Source organism: Saimiri boliviensis, chromosome 4 (assembly GCF_048565385.1).
Source record: "Saimiri boliviensis isolate mSaiBol1 chromosome 4, mSaiBol1.pri, whole genome shotgun sequence".
Classification (NCBI taxonomy): Eukaryota; Metazoa; Chordata; class Mammalia; order Primates; family Cebidae; genus Saimiri; species Saimiri boliviensis.
Window position 1 is genome coordinate 86,173,956 of NC_133452.1, and position 21,688 is coordinate 86,195,643.

The 21,688-nt window shown below is 41.3% G+C and overlaps 1 long non-coding RNA gene and 1 pseudogene across 1 annotated transcript in view; both read left to right on the plus strand.

The window, feature by feature from the left end:
* LOC141584292 (uncharacterized) overlaps positions 1–21,688 on the plus strand; it is a 98,239-nt gene that overhangs the window by 68,077 nt on the left and 8,474 nt on the right. Inside the window, exon 4 of the long non-coding RNA XR_012517255.1 lies at positions 15,963–16,058. This is a non-coding gene — a long non-coding RNA (uncharacterized LOC141584292). The remainder of the gene's footprint in view (positions 1–15,962; positions 16,059–21,688) is intronic.
* LOC101036631 (single-stranded DNA-binding protein 2-like) lies at positions 9,263–11,258 on the plus strand (annotated as a pseudogene).

A 21,688-nucleotide genomic window follows, 5' to 3' on the forward strand; every position in this document is an offset into this window, starting at 1 on the left:
CTTTCTCTCTCTCTCTCTTTCTTTCATTCATTCGTTCATTCCTTCGTTTTCAGGGTCTTGCTCTGTCAGCCAGGCTGGAATGTGGAGTGTAGTGGTGCAATCGTGGCTCTCTCATGCATATACGATTTCATTCTTATCCACTCCACAACCATTTATAGAGTACCAGTTAAGTACTAGGCACTTTGCTAGATGCTAGAGATGCAGAGAGATAAGAACCTTAGTCTAGTGAGAGATACAAACAAGAAAATCAAAGATTACTCTACATTTATGAGAGCTCTAACAGAAGAATATTCAGGGGGCTGGGGAGCAGGGTTAGGGTGACCAACCATCCCAGTATACCCGATACCGTCCTTATGAAGAGGGTGCCAATGTTTTCCATGAACCTCTGGGCTGTAGTGTGAAGCCTTGCTTTCTTCACATTGCCCTATTTTGCTGAGAACCCTCTGCAATAGGACTGAGACACAGAAAGGATACATTTCTTGTCCTTGTGGGGAAATATAGAGGGGAATAATGTGGTAGACAGAGGTAGTCCCCATTTTAGCACTGAAAATCCCACATCTTGGGAAACTCCTTAGTTCTGCACAAATTGGGACAATTGGTCATCATGGCTCTGGGACACAGCATGCTCTTCTAATAAAATACTGATGGATGGAGACGTTGGAAACATTCATAAATGAATGCTTTTAGCACATGTGACCTAGATTGCAATGGATGATAGAGAAAATTCCAGTAATGTGCCCACAGTTCATGTGGAATATTATTCCTGGAGTTGCATGAAGATGAAGTGATTTAAATATATTTGGGTGTCTTGCCTGAAAAGGTAATTATGACAAAGTCACTGCTTGCAAACAGCTTATATTTCAACGAAGAATAAAGCTATAGATACAAAGTGTTGTAAAGTAGGTTATAGAGCAACCTGAAAGCAATTCAGATAAAGGACGGTGGTATTCAGAGGATGTTGTTATTCTGGCTGGGAGCAGGAGTGTCTTAGAGGGTGGGGGGATGACTTTATGGATTAACAGTGTGGGAGAACAAAGAGAATTACAGCAAGGATGAGAAAGAAGATGCTCAGGTGGAGAAGCAAGAGCTCCTGCACAGAAGCAAAGCTACAAATACACCGGGCGCTTGGGCTCTGGACAGAACCGTTGAAGTTGTGGGATAGAGTGACTCATTCCAAGCCTTCCTGATGTTTTCTCCCTCAAAACTTTTTTTTTTTTTTTTTTGAGATGGAGTCTCCAATTGTCGCCCAGGCTGGAGTGTAGTGGCACGATCTTGGCTCACTGCAACCTCTGCCCCCCGAGTAGCTGGGATTATAGGTGCCCGCCACCATGCCCAGCTAACTTTTTGTGTTTTTAATAGAGTCGGGGTTTCACTATGTTTGCCAGACTGGTCTCAAATGCCTGACCTTGTGATCCACCCGCCTCAGCCTGCCAAAGTGCTGGGATTACAGGCATGAGCCACTGCGCCCGGCCTCTCCCTCAAAATTTTACTTCCACAAAATATTTCTCAGAGACTCTGCAATAATGTGGTCATTTGGAGTTAGTTGGACTGTGGGTATACGTTTTTTGTAATTAGAGTCAAGATATCAATATTTTGTTTCCCAAAAGCCTTCTTCACAATGCTAACGGTTTAGTTGAGCAAAATGTAGACGCTTCAGTGACTAGTCCAGTGTGCTTATTCACCACAGAGTTCATTTTTCAAGCTGAAACTGAATGATAACTGAGTGTTGGGGCTCAGAAAACAATGCCCCAACGTATGGTGCTTTGGCATACTGAGTACATAAAACTAAAGGAGATTGGAAGGCTTCAGAAATCGCCTCAGAAGCAAAGCCTCTCTCTGACTTCTCCTACCCTCCTTTCTCTTGTCTTTCTCTCTCCCCTGAAGTGAGTCATAGAAACCAGAATTCATCTTCTTCAAGGTGAGTCATAAAAACTAGAAGCCTCCTCCCTCAAAGCAAGTCATAATACTTAGAAAGGTTACTCTCTCCCTTCTCTTTTCCTCCTTGAAGATCCTCATTTCAGAAGGGGTCCTGCCCCATAGGCAGGGAGGAAGTTTCACTACACAGTGAGGCCAAGATGAATCTGGACAGGCCTTGCTGAGCTTTCCACCTTCGTCCGTTACCTCTGGATTATAGCCCTTTGTCCAGCTGCCTATCTATACAGCTGCTTATTCTCTATAGAACCTGAGCATAAAAACAGACAGTTTTCCCTAGGTCTTTGGGTCTTCACTTCTGAAGGCTCTGGTGTCATGTAAAACTTTGATTTTTAAAAACGTGTTATGCTTTTCTCTTGTTAACTTGTCTTTTTGTTAGGAATATCAAGTGTCAGCTGTGACCTTTATGATGAGTGAGGAAAGGTGTCACACCTTCCCACGCCTACAGCAGCAAAATTGAAATTCCGTCAATTCTTTTTTCCATTGTCGGTGCCTCCCAGTGTCTCATTCTAAACTTGCATAATCTCACTCACACTGCTCATCCTTGTTCCTCTCTCTGCTCCCCTCCTCCAGCTCTTGGGACCACAAAATGCAGTGTTCACGTCTCATTTCTCAGCAAAATTATGAAGTGTGTTGAATGAATTCACATTAATTATATTTTAGCTAACAACACTTTGAAGAGTCTACAGATCATTTACCAAGGAAACTAAATTATGTCAAATACTTGTGTCAAAATAAATGAACCAAGGCTTCTCTGATGTAGCAGCTTAACATTTTATTATGGACGTAAACACAACTCTCTAATCGCCAAAATTCACAATCCTTATTGGGTTCTTTCTTCATTAGTGAGAGTGAAAAATGTTCTGCTATAGATTTTCCCAAAACTTTTAGTTGGAGAATAGGGCATTTCTTTCTCAGAGTACTTCAAACTAATATGAAACTCTTTTCTAATATAAAAGTGTCTTTAGAACACCTTGGAATTATTGCGAACGTAAGTAGAATTTATTAAGGTTATGAATCAAAGAGAAATGTTGGTGTTTTTGTTGTCATTAAGTAAAATTTAGAGGTGAATCTTTTCTCCATTTTTTGTTTTTTGGCTTAATAAAGACTCCGTTTTTTCTCTCTCCTAATAGGCTCTCTTCAGTTCCAAGGTATTCCCAGCTGCCTAGAGTCACAAATTCTGTCAGAAAAGCAGGGTGACCTTTTCAGAGAGGAGCCAATGTTTGTAAGCTAAAATACAGAGGAAGGGAGAAAGTTTCCTGAATGACTGTGTGCTGGAAGAGGAGAGCTCATTTAACCAGCCCTCTTCCACCTCACTCATCCCCAATCCCGTACCTACCCACATATTCCAACTCCTCCGTCTCTCCATTCCTTCCTAACTTTCCTGGACAAGTGGGACCACCAGCTACAGGACTGCCAGCTGCAGGGATGTGGTCATCCACTCAGGAATTTTAAGTCTTTAAAATTCTCCCTCAGTGTCTGCTTCTTTCCTGGGGGCAGAAAGCAGCATATGGCACCTCAGCTCTGTGGAACACAGCCCACCTCTCCTGGGAAGTGGAGTCCAGGAGTAGCCGACCTGACTTGCACCAGGCTAGCTGGATTACCCCTGCCCACTGCCAGTTACACAGATAACACTTTGTCTGGATATGACCAGCTGTCCTCAATTGCCCAGGCTTGAACACACTTACCCTTGCTTCTCCGAACTGCTTTGCATGCCTTACCCACCCCCTCATCCTCTCCATTCTTAGCTCTTAAAAAAAAAAAAAATCACAGATGCTGCAGTTATCATCCATCTTCTGACTTTTTATTATAGCTTTGCATACTCTTTTCAAATATTCTTTCCCTTTCTCCCTCTTCTTTTTAACCTCACAATTTTGCTTTTTGGAGACCAATCAAAGATTTCTGTGTAACTTCAAAGAAATATTACAAGACAAACCCTCTCCTGGTACAAGAGCTACAGAATTATTTGCATATATAATCTCTTCTTGTGCCTCCTGCTAGCACGGGCCTTTTCGTCTTCTATCCTCATGGTGTAACAAAAGAATAAATTATGGTACTACTGATAGAACATTAAACTGACAATCTTCTGAGGCACAGGCAGTTTAATGGAAACCAAAGAAAATTCAAGATTATACATTTTCTTGTAAATGTATTTCTTTTTCCTGTCTTCTCTTTCACATATTATCAGTTTTCTTGCCTTCTTATTATTCAGCTTCCTATCTGTCAAATAACAAACGTACAGCTGCCTTTGAGCCAGTCTCCTGTCAATGGAACTATACTTGCTGATAGAGGATTAAGGTGTTGGAAAATCTGTTACAAGGTGTTTAGGTTTATAATTAAAGGTTTAGTTAAATTAATAAACAGCGGCAATTGCAAGAAGACTAAAAGGATTGCTTTACCTGATATTTTTCCTCCTTCCTCACTACTTTGGGAAGATGTGAGAAGTGAAAATGAAGGTGTTTATATGGTGCCATCTAGCGCCAGGTACCTAAAAAAGCTCTGTATCATCTAGTGATTGCACTTAATCACAGAAAACAAAATCCTGCTCTTGGGGTCTGCTTTGGAATCTCCAGGTTTCATTCTAGTTCTGGGTTTTTGGTTTTATTTTTTTAACCTTCTATTGGGATAATTCAGTCCTGGGGTCTCTTTGTTTTCATTGAAAGTTTTAAGCTTTAATCTGCTTTGTGGAGAACCAGAAATGATGAAAACTCTTTCAGTATCCAGAGGAATTGCTGTGTTGGTATTTTAACTTTGAACTTTTTCTTGCTACCCCACTTCTTTCTGTCACACTAAAATAAAACATTGATTCTACCAGGTAAAGGAAATGTTAATAGCCTAAGAAAGTGGAAATGATCATGTCATCTAAACCGTAATAGTGCTCCCCTCTTCCAACTCTTCTCACTTAAATTTATCTTTCTCAAACATCTGGACATGAAAAACCAAAGACATCTTCAATTATGCATATTAAAAATATACATCTATGAGAACAATAACCATAGATTTAGAAGTTGACCCACTGTTAGCAAAGTTCAAAATGGAAAGAAAACAAAAATTTTAAAAACCATCACCAAATCAGAAACTGCTGTCTAACCTAAATGAGTCATGTTTCCCAGAATCAGCTTGTCCTTTTAAAGGCTGATCTCTAACTTGAAACTGGCTTTGCTTTGACTGTGAGATAACTTCCAAGATCAGGTCTCCATTCTGATCCCACTCACCAGCTGCTCTGTTTCCAAAGCACTTCTGCCTTCCCTAGGGGCTCTCCTGTACAGGTTCTGACAGGCTGATCAAATCTGCATGTGTCAATCATCGCCTGCTTGCCAGCTGGTGACAGAGGTGGATTGCTACCAAATTTGCTCAGAGGACTTGACTTTCTTAGCACCTTTTCCTGTTGTGCTTTGGCATGATCTTGCAGACAAACTAATAGATGTGAAAGTGAATTGAAATGTAAAACGTGGTTGAGCAAGTCTAAAATGCTTCAAGTGAAAGGAGATAATTAAATGAATGACTTTCAAACCTTACCTGATGCCTCCTGACATATCATGTATCTGCTGATTCAAGGGACAAATCTCTAATTTCCCGGCCGGGCGCGGTGGCTCAAGCCTGTAATTCCAGCACTTTGGGAGGCCGAGGCGGGTGGATCACGAGGATAAGAGATCGAGACCATCTTGGTCAACAAGGTGAAACCCCGTCTCTACTAAAAATACAAAAATTAGCCAGGCGTGGTAGTGCACACCTGTAGTCCCAGCTACTCGGGAGGCTGAAGCAGGAGAACTGCCTGAACCCAGGAGGCGGAGGTTGCGGTGAGCTGAGATCGTGCCATTGCACTCCAGCCTGGGTAACAACAGCGAAACTCCATCTCAAAAAAAAAAAAAAAAAAAAAAAAAAGAAAGTGAACGGGATTAAGCAGCTTATTTCTAAAATGTAATCACTGAATTTTCATATAATTTTATGAAGGCAGTTTAATTGTTTTATAATTACATAACCAGAACATAATATGATGTAAAGTAGTGATGAATACACTGTCTTGTAACCTTAAATATGGCAAAACAACAACAACAACAAAAAACACCTTAATCAAATCATATGCAGAGATTCAATTAAAGTAATACATAATCTGTTTTGGCATCTCTCTTTTTCTTTCTTTTCTGAGTAGGCATTAACTCAGAGTTTTTGTGAGAATATGGTTCTTTTACAAAGCCTTCCTTTTATTTATTCTGGCTTTCTAGTAACCTGTAAGAAACTAGTTTGTGCTCCTCTTAAGTAGCATGAGACCCAACAGTAAGACAGGAGAGGAGCTGTACATGAGAGGACCCTCCTCTTGGAATCTGTCCACTTATGTCTGGCCTCTGCTTTTGTAAATGTCATGCAGCTAGAGCAGGAGTAGATGTTGGAGGTTGGGCTTTATTCTTTGCCCCACTTGAAAACAAACAAGCAGGCCAGTCACGGTGGCTCACACCTATAATCCTAGCACTTTGGGAGGCCAAGGCAGGTGGATCATGAGATCAAGAGATCGAGTCCATCCTGCTCAACATGGTGAAACCCCGTCTCTACTAAAAGTACAAAAACTAGCCAGATATGATGGTGTGCGCCTGTAGTCCCAGCTACTTGGGAGGCTGAGGCAGGAGAATTGCTTGAACCCGGGAGGGGGAAGTTGCAGTGAGCCCAGATGGCGCCACTGCATTCCAGCCTGGCGACAGTAGGAGGTGTCAAAAACCTATTTATCGAGTCTAGATTTCTTTTTAAAGTTTCATTAGTTTTATGGCCATAATTAAGAGATGAAAGGAGATTCCATCTTATAAACTCAAATGCTGCTGAGACAGCTAAGCTATTGATGACCTCTCATATTAGAGTTCTCCTTATTTTTACAGGAATTTCTTATGCTTCAGGTGCTAAATAGAAGGTGACTAATAGGGATGAACATAAATAACTATTTGTATCTTCGTGGTCTAGAATCCAGGTCTGTAGAAACAATATAACTGTATGTTCAAACAGGGAGACGGAGTAATTCCTGAGTATTAGGGATAGGTGAGAGGTACATTGATAAAAACTGGGAAGGACGGATATTATGGGTTCCACCAGGAAACGGCTGAGCCTGGTTGGACATCACACCTTTGCAAGGAGAAAACTCAGTGTGGAAATGTTAGTGCTGCTGACAAACTGGGCACTAGGGCCGTAACATGAGGAATCTGATGTTCTGTTCTGGGCTGAACATAGGTAGTGGGGAGAAACTAGACTGCTAGCAGACAGTCCTCTGAGGGAAGATGTATGTAAGGCTTGACTAGGAGATGGACCAGAAGATTCCATAACCTTATGTAATGTCAATGGCAGAACAGCAGAGGACTAGCAGTGACAAACGGGTCACATGACATCAAAGAAAAATGCAGCAGCTGCAACTGTAGACTAAAAAATCAAAGATGTTCTCTACTCAAAATGTGGCCACCCTCAGCAGTGAGGGTCCTGGTAGAGTGGAGAAAGTATATGAATAATAAATAAGATTTGTACCCAAATGGGATATTTATAAATAAATAGAGACTTATGTAGGGAGATCTATAAGTATATATTTATCTTTCTATATTTACATATAAAGATATTTGTACATGTAAAAGACTTAGTTATAGAAAATTTAAAATATGGCTGGGCACAGTGGCTCACACCTGTAATCCCAGCACTTTGAGAGGCCGAGGTGGGTGGATCACTTGAGATCAGGAGTTCAAGACCAGCCTGGCCAACATGGTGAAATCCCGTCTCTACTAAAAATACGAAAATTAGGCAGGCATGGCGGCACACACCTGTAATCCCAGTTGCTAGGGAGGCTAAGGCAGGAAAATCACTTGAACCTGGGAGGTGGAGGTTGCAGTGACTTGAGATTGTGTCACTGCTCTCTAGCTTGGGCAACAGAGTGAGACTCTGTCTCAAAAGAAGGAAAGAAAGAGAGAGAGAGAGAGAGGGAGAGAGGGAGGGAGGAAAGGAGGGAGGAAAGGAAGGGAAGGAAGGGAAGGAAGGAAGGAGTTCGAGACCAGCCTGGCCAACACGATGAAACCCCATCTCAAAAAAAAAAAAAAAAAAAAAAAAAAGAAAAAGAAAATATATTCTACATTTAATATCTATTTTTTCAAGTAAATGCTTTATTTTCACTTAGAAACCAAGGACTACAAAACAACCTCCTGATTCAGAACTTCTGTTTCAATCATCTTTGGTTTGAATTTTAGGTAAGAAAGATTCTGGGAGTGCTGGATCTTTACAAGAAAAACTCTTAATCTCATCCTTTACGTCCACCTACATATTCCCACACATACTATATACAGTTTTAGGTCTGTATTAAAGTGTTCAAAGAGGCCGGGCTCAGTGGTTCATGCCTGTAATCCCAGCACTTTGGGAGGCCGAGGTAGGTGGATCACCTAAGGTCAGGAGTTCGAGACCAGCCTGACCAACATGGTGAAACCCTGTCTCTACTAAAAATACAAAAATTAGCCAGGCATGGTGGCATGCACCTGTAATCCCAGCTACCTAGGAGGCTGAGATAGAAGATTTGCTTATATCCAGGAGGCGCAGGTTGCAGTGAGTCAAGATTGTGCCGCTACACTCTAGCCTGGGCCATAGAGCCAGACTCCATCTAAAAAAATTAATTAATTAAAAAAATTAAAAATGAAAGTGCTCAAAGTAAGGGAAAAGTAGAAAAGTTATATTAATAAAAAGTTACTCAGCCCAGTGGCTCATGCCTGCAGTCCTAGCACTTTGGGAGACCGAGGCAGGTGGATTGCCTGAGGTCAGGAATTTGACCAGCCTGGGCAACCCAGTGAGACCCCATCTCTACTAAAAATACAAAAATTTAGCTGGGCATGGTGGTGTGAGCCTGTAGTACCAGCTATTTGGGAGGCTGAGGCAGGAGATTGCTTGAACCCAGGAGGTGGATATTGTGGTGAGCTGAGATCATGCCACTGCACTTTAGCCTGGGTGACAGAGCAAGATTCTGTCTCCAGACAAAGAAAGGAAGAAGAAAGAGTTACTCAAAATTATACATAGATGAAATGTGTTAAAGACTAATTTTTAAAATCGGATACAATTATAACTTTTATATATTTATAAAATTAACACATGTCAAAGATTTTATATAGCTCTTTAATTAATGAGGGAAGCTGTAAGATGCTATAATTGATTCATAAGAGAATTAAATATATCACATATATAATAAACAATGAGGAAACAAATATATAAACAAATGCAAAAGGCATTGGTGTGAGGCTGCCAATAGTGAGGGTGGCTACATGGGTCACCATGGGGTCAGGGCTGTTCCCAGGGAGGCTGTCATGGGCTAACAGGTGCATGACAGTGAGAGTTACTCTCAGCACAAGAATGTACAGTAAAGGCAAGAGTAACAGCAGCATTATCCCATCTGACAGCCAGACCTGGGTGAAGTTAGCACTTCACATATATGAATATCTGCTCCATGTAGGAGCTGAGAAATCACCCCTAACATTTTTATCAGAGATAAGATGGAGAAAATAATCACATTGGGGGAAACACCAGGACCTGGTGTTGTATATTTTGGGCACTCTATTCAGCAGTTCCAGAGACAAGGGAAGCATGTGAACCCTCAAGTGAAACAAAAACCTTCCATTATGAAAAAACAAAAAAAAAAAAAACCTTCTATTATGATGATTTTTTCTTTCTTTCTTTCTTTTTTTTTTTTTTTTTTTTTGAGATGGAGTTACACCCTTGTTACCCAGGCTGGAGTGCAGTGGCGCAATCTCAGCTCACTGCAGCCTCCGCCTCCTGGGTTCAAGCAATTCTCTGACCTCAGCCTCCCGAGTAGCTGGGACTACAGGCACATGCCACCATGCCCAGCTAATTTTTGTATTTTTAGTAGAGATGGGGGTTCACCGTGTTGACCAGGATGGTCTTGATATCTTGACCTCGTGATCCACCCGCCTCAGCCTCCCAAAGTGCTGGGATTATAGGTGTGAGCCACCATGCCTGGCCCCATTATGATTCTTTTATGTCACCCCGGCACCCTGGAGGTTCAAAGTTCCTATTGAGGATACCTACACAGGCACTTGGGAGTATCCCAGGAAGTCAGTCATGACTCCCAGTGTAACCCAACTTGACCACAAGGACTTTTAAGTATGAGTGGGCTGATGCAGAGAATGACTCCTCCAAGAGGAGTGGTTCCCTGAGGGCTGCAGTTTGACCCTTGGTTATCAGTACCGTGGCAAGTTAAAAGTTCCTCTTTAAAGTTTCCTTTCATGTTAAAGAATAAATCATAAGTGTGCTAATAACTCTTTGTTAAGCCGTATCCTATGTAGCTGTTAGACATCCCGTGCTTACGAACACATAGTATATTCTATGTCCTTGTACTTTAACCAAAATATCTGTGCTGGACGTGCTCACGGGCATGTCCCGCTCACTATTACTTTTATCTGATTAGAAAAGTTTTAAGTTATTAGCCAATCAGGTTTTAGTTTAGATTGTGAGGTCTAGCTCCAGCCAACGGTGATCAGACACAGCAGTAAGGATGACCCCAAATGTGTAAGGGATAAACATGTCTGCTCCTCCTTTATTCATTGTACTGTCTTGGCAAGATGGCTAGCAAGCGTATCCTTCCTGTAGTGCAGGAGGTAAAAAAGATAAAAATTACTTCCTAAGCAATCCTTTGTTTCAGTGCTGATTTTTCTTTGCAGACTAAGCATCTGTTTTCCAACAGTACAGAATTATGAAGGTACGATGAGATGCCCAGTGAATGCTTTAGGTGGCTCTGGAATGCCTAGAATGAACATGGGTCTGTTTGGTGGCAGAGCTTGGTCAAACCCAACAAATGCCAATTCAGTACCATACTCCTCAACATCTCCTGGGAATTACGTAAGTCCTCCAGGAGATGAGGTCCACAGGAACATGCGTCATGTCTAGTCTATCACATTTAACCAACTCTGGAGATAACATGTATACTTGAATGAATGCAGTACGTCCTACACCTAACAGACGTAATTCTCCAGTGGGACCTGGGTCAGATGATCCCATGGGTTTAGTAGGAGGAATGGAGTCACATCACATGAATGGCTTGTAGGCTCGGGAGATATGGACAGTATTTCTAAGAATTCTCCTGATAAAATGAGCCTGAGTAATCAACTGGGTTCAGGGATGATGGCAAAATTGAGGAAAGTTTTTTAAATCCTTTTCAGAGTTACTCCCCTTGCATAACAGTGAGTGTGTGATCCATTACCAAGTCCCCTCATGTAAACCACAATGAGCCAGCCCAACACAGAACTACCACAAAGGAAAATTATTCATTACAGTGTATATTTATTTGTTTTTCAAGACGGTGTCTTGTTGTGTCGTCCAGGCTGGCATGCAGTGGTGCAATCTCAGCTCACTGCAACCTCTGCCTCCTGGGTTTAAGCGATTCTCCTGCTTCAGCCTCCTGAGTAGCTGAGATTACAGGCGTGAGTTACCATGCCCAGCTAATTTTTGTATTTTTAGTAGAAATGGCATTTCACCATGTTGGCCTGGCTGGTCTTGAACTCTTGACCTCATGATCTGCCCACCTTGGCCTCCCAAAGTGCTAGGATTGCAGGCGTGAGCCACCACGCCCAGCCTTCCACAATATATATTTAAACAAAGGAATCTGTCCAGGCTTGGTGATCTAGGTACACTACAACCTCCGCCTCTCGGGTTCAAGGAATTTTCCTGCTTCAACCTCCTGAGTAGCTGGGACTACAGGCGTGAGCCACCCCACCTGGTTGTAAGTTATTTCTTAAGGTGAACTCAGATGTTATGATTTTGTAAATGTCTGCAATCATGAACAGGAATATAATCACTTATTTGAGAGCTTATATTTTTAAAAAATATATAAGTAAATAAACACAAAACTTGCTTATTACAGGAATGGAAGTAAAGAAATCAATTGTATTTACACCTGACAATATTAATTTGCAGGTTTTTGAGTCAGTTATTTTGCATTGCTATCCATGATCTATAATTTGCAGAGTTGTAAAATATCTCAAAGACAATGAAAGGAGCAATGACCCTGTCTAAACCACCTAATTTTCTGTTGAAATCATCAGTAATCTTTTGATGCATTTCGAAGTCTTTTATAATTTTTCTGTACTTTAGCAATTATGGAAAAAATAGATTACTTTCCGGTGCTCCTATTTATCCCTCAGTTCTTTCACAGATAACTTCATTAGAAACTTTCAATTAGCCAAGTGTGATGGCAGGCGCCTGTAATTCTGGCTACTCGGGAGAGTGAGGCAGGAGAATTCTTTGAACCCAGGAGACAGACGTTGCAGTGAACCGAGGTCATGCCACTGCACTCCAGCCTGGACAAGAGTAAAACTCTGTCTCAAAAAAAAAAAAAAACAAAAAAAAAACAGAAGTTTCCCCTGCTCCTTTCAACTGAATGTGATCTCGCTCTCTTTTTGTAGTCCCACAATTTCATTGTCTCTTTATGACAGTGTCTCACTTTACCATCAATAATAGTTATAGATCTACCTTAATCTCCATGCTAAATTTTAAATTGCATTTCCTGAATCCTCTGCATTGGATAACAGAGTGTCTAAGTATATAATATGCTCAATAGATATGTTTCATTGGGTTTAATATAATTTTTTTATTTTATTATTATTATTTTTTTTTTAGGAGACGGAGTTTCGCTCTTGTTACTCAGGCTGGAGTGCAATGGCGCGATCTCGGCTCCCCGCAACCTCCGCCTCCTGGGTTCAGGCAATTCTCCTGCCTCAGCCTCCCAAGTAGCTGGGACTACAGGCACAAACCACCATGCCCAGCTAATTTTTTGTATTTTTAGTAGAGATGGGGTTTCACCATGTTGACTAGGATGTTCTCGATCTCTTGACCTCGTGATCCACCCGCCTCAGCCTCCCAAATCCCTGCTGGGGTTACAGGCTTGAGCCACCACACCCGGCCCTTAGTATAATTCTTATATGCATTCAACTAGTCTTAATGAGCTTTGCTTATTATAGGTAGATAGCAGCTTCCTGCAAAGTAAAATCTGAGAAGCTATCTTTATCTGAAACAGGTCTCAGTCAATTTAGGAAGTTTATTTTACCAAGTTAAGAACACATACCCATGACACAGCCTCAGGAGGTCCTGATGACATGTGCTCGAGGTGGTTGAGGCACAGCTTGGTTTTATACATTTTAGAGAGAATGAGACATCAGTTAATATATGTAAGATGTACATTAGTTCTGTGTGGAAAGGCAGGACAACTCAAAGCCGGGAGGGGACTTCCAGGTCATAGGTAGGTAAGAGAAATAGGATTGCATTCTCTGGAGCTTCTGATTAGCCTTTCCAAAGCAGGCAATTAGATGCATTTATCTCTGTGAGCAGAGAGATGACTTTGAGTTCTCTCTGTCCTTTCTCTACCAGGAAATTCCTTTTGAGAGAGGTATGTAGCTTTTTATCTTAGCAGCTGTCTTTTGTAGGAATAGAATGGGAGACAGATTTGCCCTAAGCAATTCCCAGCTTGACTTTTCCTTTTGGCTTATTGTTTTGGGGGGTGGGTCCCAAAATTTATTTTTCTTTCACAGAATCATCTTGCACAGCATTAATATAAATTGAAGAACTCCAGGTAATGCTTGCTTTAGAGCTGATCTGTTCCCAAATCTCTCTCTCCTGAACTAGTACCTGAAAACATTTCTAGTACTAGATTTACTAATGAATTTAGTGAATTAAGGTATCATCACTAAACGGCAATTTCAGTGCCCCAGTAGCTGCTATTAATAGATTAGTATGGAGTAGTTTACCAGTTTGATAGGTCTCAAAAGAATGGTAAAGAAAAGGAAGTGAGATTTTTTTTTCCCCCCTTCCTTTAAGTAGGAAGTGAGGAAGCAGAACACTTAGAGTTGGGTCTACATTTATTAAAGATGAATAGAAGTCCTTCATGGTCATCCTTATAAGAAGACTTTACTGGTATTTTCTTTATTAAAATTGAAGTTTAGAAAAATATTTCCAAGAAAAGTGTGAGTAAAATTTTTTCAAACCCTTTTAATGAATGCCTCTTATTTTTTGAAATACAGTTTAGGTCATAATCATCAGCTAATATTATGGGTTGGCATTACATTGAAATCTTTATGTTACTGGATGTGTAAACAGATTGAAGAAGTTTAAAATACTGTCTTTAAAACTGGCAATGATAGCTGTGGGACCCAGAAACAGTTGGCATCCTTGCATAAAAGACACTTGATGTCAATTATTTATGCACTAATGGGTCTAGAATTCCAGATTAAATTATCCACAGTTTTGATTCAATTAGCTTTTGATTCAGTGCCTATGTCTTTAATGACAAAGCTATTCCAGGAAAAGTTGAGCCCTGGAAAAGTTTTACCTCGCTAAGATCCCCCTGAAGGGAGGATGTGAGTCACACTGCACTTATGTTGGCAAATAAAACCGTAGTGCATGTCTGCTCCCTGCGGATTTTAATTTGCAGCAACAATAAACTTCAAGTAATGGGCCTTAGGTTAAGTGGTTGAATAAAAAATTCAAGTCACAAATAGATGGTCTTGTCTTGAAAAAGGTGACGTAAATGTCATAGACCAAATGGTCTCAGAGGCCTTGTAAAAAAGCCTACCCTCTCACATTGAGATAGCCTGATTTTTCCTCCACCCCAGATGTTGTCATGTGAGTCTTTTCACTTTTCTTTATCTTTCTTTCTTTTTTTTTTTCTTTTTTGAGACGGAGTTTCGCTCTTGTTACCCAGGCTGGAGTACAATGGCGCCATCTCGGCTCACCGCAACCTTCGTCTCCTGGGTTCAAGCAATTCTCCTTCCTCAACCTCCCGAGTAGCTGGGACTACAGGTGTGCGCCACCATGCCCAGCTAATTTTTGTATTTTTTTTTTTTTTTTTTTTTTTGAGACTGAGTTTCGCCCTTGTTACCCAGGCTGGAGTGCAATGGCGCGATCTCGGCTCACCGCAACCTCCGCCTCCTGGGGTCAGGCAATTCTCCTGCCTCAGCCTCCTGAGTAGCTGGGATTACAGGCACGTGCCACCATGCCCAGCTAATTTTTTGCACTTTTAGTAGAGACGGGGTTTCACCATGTTGACCAGGATGGTCTCGATCTCTCGACCTTGTGATCCACCCACCTCGGCCTCCCAAAGTGCTGGGATTACAGGCTTGAGCCACCGCTCCCGGCAGTATTTTTAGTAGAGATGGTGTTTCAGCATGTTGACCAGGATGGTCTCGATCTCTTGACCTCGTGATCCACCCGCCTCAGCCTCCCAAAGTGCTGGGATTACAGGCGTGAGCCACCACGCCCCGCTCTTTTTTTTTTTTTTTTTTTTTTTTTTTAAAACAGAGTCTTTCTTGCTTTATAGCCAAGGCAGGAGGGCAGTGGTGCAATCTCAGTTCACTACAACCTCCACTCCTAGGTTCAAGTGATTCTGGTGCCTCAGCCTCCCAAGAAGCTGGGATTACAGGTGTCCACCACCATGCCTCACTAATATTTGTATTTTTTTGTAGAGATGGAGTTGCACCAGGGTGTCCAGGCTGGTCTCAAACTCCTAACCTCAAGTGATTCACTCGTCTTCGTCTCTCAAGTGCTGGGAATACAGGCATGAGCCACCGCACTGGCCTCACTTTAATCAGTTCTTTCAATTCAGTGCACCTTGCACTCACAGCTTTAGAGGAAAGGGCTGAGAACATGACGAAGACAGAATTTTAAGTTGTCGAGGCATGAATCTCCCATTGGTGCCTCTCCTTAGGGTACATTTTTGTCTCTAAATGCTCAGGCTGCTTTTCCCTTTTCCGTTATTCATTAATGTATTCTTTCACTTTTACTTTATTTTACTTATTCATTTATGTTCATTTATTCATTCCTAAGCTAACAGTTACTGAGAACCTATAGTGTTTCTTAATGGATGTGCTACTGGCATTTTGGGTGAGATGATTCTTTGTGCAGAGCTATCCAGTATATTGCAAGACATTTATTATTTCTGGCTTTTAGCTCCCAACCCCAACTTCCATTTCCAGGAATAGCAGAAGAACTTCTGACACCACAATTTCTGTTCTCAAACATTGCAGGAGAAGAACCTTGAGTAGGGTCCACTGCCAGAGAATATCAGGATGAATAACAAAATTCTAGACCTCAAGAAGTTGATAACCTCATAAGGAAAACAAGTAAGTAAATACAGTGCAATGTGAGTATCACACACAAACCAGTGACTTCTGGGGGTATTCTAGAAGGCTTCTCAGTACTTGAATGAGAAATGCTTGAGCTAAGTCTTTAAGAACAAGTAAAAGTTAGCTAGATGAAATTTCTCGGCATCAGGAGAGGTCTAAAAGGCATTCTAGAGTTCAGACAAATGTTTTGGAAGGGCAGCAAGCAAGTTCCTCAAGGCTGGCGCATGGAACTGGAGTTAGGGAGCTGGTGACTGATAAGACTGGTGTGTTTGGGGAACTAGATCAAGGAGAATCACACAGGCCAGGCTATTGTGTTTGGACTTTATTCTTAGGAATATGGGGGCGATGAGTGACATAATCATATCTGAGTTTTGAAAAGATCACTTTGGCAAGGAGTCTGGAATATCAATTGGAGAAAATAAGACTGGGGACAGGGAAAACCATTTGGAGGATGTTGGAATAATTCAAGGAGACATGAAGGCTACTTCAATAGACTTCAGTAGATACTGTGACAAATACAGTGAGGACTGTCAACACCCTCTAGCCAAAGGCCACCAGAAACACATCATTAATTGAACAAGCTGGTTTTATTACTGTTGTAAATAGGGAGAACACTCATCATGGGGAACTGAGAGGCATTGCAGTTAGAAGGCATTAGAACCTATTTAGAGGGTTTGACCTTCCACTGGATAATTTTGGGGAGTCTGAGGAAACAGTTACTATCAAAAAGTGAAGGCAATTCTATGATTGGGTATCTCATACCCTGGGAAAGGGCTGTTACTGTCTTTGTAAATCTTATCTATGGAAAGGGGAGACTAGAGGAAGGATTGGTAAGGAAGTACCAGTCACTTATATTAGCTGGGAGAGAAGGTTGCTCAATGTTTTGTGGGTTGCAGAGTGATCTTATTTTTGTCTCACTTTAACATGGTTTACAGTGTATATAGAATGCGAGAGCTTGGCTGTGAGGGGAGGTAAATGGGACAGCGGTTAAATGGTATTGGTGACCAGGCGTGATGGCTGATGCCTATAATCCCGCACTTTGGGAGGCCGAGGTAGGTGGATCACCTGAGGTCAGGAGTTGGAGACCACCCTGGCCAACATGGTGAAATCCCATGTCCGCTAAAAATACAAAAATTAGCCAGGTATTGTGGCATGCATCTGTAATCCAGGCTACTGGGGAGGCTGAGCCAGGAGAATCGCTTGAACCCAGGAGGTGGAGGTTGCAGTGAGCTGAGATTCTACCACTGCGCTCTAGCCTGGGCAACAGAGCGAGACTCGCTCTCAAAAATAAAAAGGCATTGGTTTCAGTGACCTTTGTTTTTCATTTTTATAAAGAGACATACTTGATCAAGTTAATAAAGGGAGGAAAAATACCTTACAGAGAGTGACAAGTGAGGGAGGGGAGAGTAATTAATAATTCTGCAGACATTAGAGAGCACAAATTTTCATTGGTGAATTCTACAAAGTTGTTTGATTTCTTCTATTAATACCTACCAGCCAAGATAAATAAAAATGGAGGACATATGTTATTTATATCAATTTCCTTCTTTCCAGTAACTACTGATTTCCATTTGAGGATCCATGTGATTCTAAGGAAATTATTCAATCTTCAGCTTTAATGTTAGACACAGAACTGAGTTTAAGCTTATCAGTTTGTCCCATTTACCTGAACTGAGGAATTAGGTAAATGGTGGGCATGTGACTTAGGGTTTTTACTGTCAGTACTGGGTCACGTTTTTGCTTTTCCCTGCTGGATATGAAAGCAAAGGGATTGAGTAACAGGCCTCTTAGGATAGTCAGGGCTTGGCCTGAGAATGAAGCCACGCCTGAAAAAAGCAGAGCAGAAACACAAAAAGAAACTTGCTTTTACTCACGTCATTTGAGCTGCAAGATCAAACTTCATTTGAAGCCAGTTTTACCTTTGGACTTTTTAGTCCAAATATCCTTTATTACTTAAGCAAGTGTAAGATCATCTTTCTGTTGCTTGTAACCTTGTCTCTAGACTAACAAACGTAAGGAACAAAGAAGGCTGACTTTAAGGTTGATCCAGGATTATGGTTGGTGCAGTCATGTGCAACAATAAAGACAAGATGTACCAAGTATGTTGGCAAAAGAATGGTTAAAATAATAGTGATGGATTCAATAGGCAAGAAGGTACCTGGCCTACTTCTGCTAAAATTTTCCTTTTCTCTATACCTTCTTAGGGTCAAAGTCTGTACTTTCTATGCTATCATCTAATCTAATTAAATTAAAATAAAAATTAATTTTAAATTTTTATTTTAAACTGTGCTAAATTTTGTAAGAGTACAAGCCTAATTTGTTTCGAATATTTGTATGATTAATTAGGGGATTACAAGTGCTCACGCACGTGCACATGCGCGCACACAGCATTTACCTATTAACTTACTAAGCACTTAAAAGCAAGACAAAGAAAAAATATGAGGAAGAACTCAAGTGAATTTTGCAGATGGTAAGTGCAATGGGGTTTGAGAAGTAGAAAGCAATCTGTGCTACGTAGCTAATGTGGGGTGATTAGAGAAAATTCCCCAGGGCTCTCTTTTCTCTCAGCTGATGTGTTAGGCAGGCTTACTCTGTTTCTGATGTGGGAGATGAGATCTTTTTACTGCTCTGTGACCTTGAGCAAGTCACTTAACCTCTTTGAGCTTCATCTTTTTCATTAAAATTTTTTTAATAATAATTTAAGTTGCTACCTCTTTCTCAGGATTGTAGCAAATCAAAATCATCATGAGAAACGGGGGGTGTTATAGTAGATTCCAAACCAAAAAGTGTAACAGAAAAGTAGGTGGCCTTTGGCAGACCCAGAGCTACTCCAACTTGCCTGGGAGTTTTGTTTTTGTTTTTTGTTTTTCTCAAAAGTCTTAATCTATAATGGCAAAAATTTTAGATGATAGAGAAGAAACAATGACAAGACTATGAAGGGGAACCATTATGCAAGTCAGCATGTGTGTAACCGCCAGTGGGGTTCACCTTGTCAGCTGCCTAGATAGAGCTAATTCATCAAGACAGGGGAATTGCAATAAAGAGTAACTCACTCAGATCCAGCTGTGCAAGAGATGGGAGTTTTATTGCTACTCAAATCAGTCTCCCTGGGCCTTCAGGGAGCAGAGTTTTTAAAGATAACTTGGTGGGTCAGGGAAGCCAGTGAGCCAGGAGTGCTTGATTGGTCAGAGATGAAAATCATAGGGAGTCTAAGCTGCCCTCTTGGGCTGAGTCAGTTCCTGGGGGGGGGCCACAAGATCAGATGAGCTAGTTATTGATCTGGGTGGTGCCAGTTCATCCATCAAGCGCAGGGTCTGCAAAATATCTCAAGTACTGATCTTAGGAGCAGTTTAGGGAGGGTCAGAATCTGGTATCCTCCAGCTGCATGATTCCTAAACCATAATTTTTAATCTTGTGGCTAATGTTGATCCTACAAAGGCAATCTAGTTGCCAGGCAAGAAGGAGGTCTGCTTTGGAAAAGGGCTGTTACTGTCTTTGTTTAAACTATAAACTAAGTTTCTCCCAAAGTTAGTTTAGCCTAAGCCCAGGAATGATCAAGGACAGCTTGCTTCTAACAACGAGGTTAAAAGAAAGATGGGGTTAAGTTAAATCTTTTTCGCTGTCTCAGTCATAATTTTGCAAAGGCGGTTTCATGTGTACCTCTGACAATTCCCTCTATCGAATCTTAATTTTTTTTAAAGTGCTTTTGTAAGGCCATGTGCAGTGGCTCATGTAATCCCAGCACTTTGGGAGGCCAAGGTGGCTGGATCACCTGAGGTCAGGAGTTCAAGATCAGCCTGGCCAACATAGTGAAACCCCATCTCTCAAAAAAAAATAAGTAAATAAAATTTTTTTAGGCCAGGCGCGGTGGCTCACGCCTGTAATCCAAGCACTTTGGAGGCCAAGGTGGGTGGATCACCTGAGGTCAGGAGTTCAAGACCAGCCTGACCAACACGGTGAAACCTCGTCTTTAAAAAATAAATAAAATAAAATAAAATAAAAAACTTTAAAAGTGCTTTTATAGATACATTTTAATCCCAAACATAAAACTAGGATCAAGAAAAAGATGTATAATAAAACTGTCTATTTCTATTTTGGACCAACATAAAATATCATTCAATTGCAGTTGTTCGTGTAGTTCTCCTTTTGTTTTTTGTTTTTTATTTTTTGTTTTTTGTTTTTTTTGAGATGGAGTTTAGCTCTTGTTACCCAGGCTGGAATGCAATGGCGCGATCTCGGCTCACCGCAACCTCCGCCTCCTGGGGTCAGGCAATTCTCCTGCCTCAGCCTCCTGAGTAGCTGGGATTACAGGCACACGCCACCATGCCCAGCTACTTTTTTGTATTTTTTTTTTTTTTAGTAGAGACAGGGTTTCACCATGTTGACCAGGATGGTCTCGATCTCTTGACCTCGTGATCCACCCGCCTCGGCCTCCCAAAGTGCTGGGATTACAGGCTTGAGCCACGCGCCCGGCCGTAGTTCTCCTTTTATAAACTTTGTAAATTAATTTATTCATAGTATAACCTGAATAAATTAGGTATAAAATCTCAATACCAGCAAGGATCCCCACCCACATACACATTTAATACAAAGTCATAGTAAGAGAAATATGGAAAATATTGACTGAGATTCTTAAAGATCCTGCTCTGGGTCTCTTTCTCCTTCTTTTACTTAGGCCAAAATAATTTCTATAAATCTTATTTCTTTTATCTGAAGTATATATTTTGTTCTTTTCTCTTGCTTTCTTTCCAGTCCTTTGCCTGTTGTCTTGTCCACCCTGATCTTCCTATAACATAGGGTATTTATAAAGCTCTCTTCAGCAGCCCTCTTTCAGAGCCCTTATGTAAACTGCACTTAACATCAGGAGAGATTTGCACGCAATGGTTCTTTCATCTGAGAACCAGTATGGGCTGTGATTAGGGGTTCTGAGGGAGGTCACTGCTGTGTATCACTATATTAATGAGGTATAGAAGCAGAATTCGTGTTCTAGACACAGAAGGATACCTAAGAGTTCTGGTTTCCTAAGGATTTCAGAATAACAACAACAATAAAAATATCTGAGAAAGTGAGGAACATTGGCCGGGTGTGGTGGCTCACGCCTGTAATCCCAGCACTTTGGGAGGCTGAGGCAGGTGGTCCATCTGAGGTCAGGAGTTCAAGACCAGCCTGGCCAACATGATGAACCCCACCCCCCCCTACTAAAAATACAAGAATTAGCTGGGCATGGTAGCATGCGCCTGTAATCCCAGCTATTTGGGAGGCTGAGACAGGAGAATTGCTTGAACCCGGGAGGTGGATGTTGCAGTGAGCTGAGAACTCCCTACTGTACTCCAGCCTGGGCAACAAGAGCAAAACTCCATCTCAAAAAAAAGAGAGAAAGTGAAGAGCATTAATAATCATAAAGCAGCATAGATCCCAGTCTCTCTGCTTCCAAGTGCCCAAGAGGCTATAGTCAGTGGCATAACAAAGATATTCTTGAGGTAGATTGAATATCCATTTATTAATTTCTAGCTTTATGCCAATTTCTTCAGTGGCTTCAGTGTGTAGAGATACATTTTAGCTTTACTTATCACTCTCCCATATCCCTCAGGAGACAAAGACAGGCAATTGAAACTATTAGAATAAAA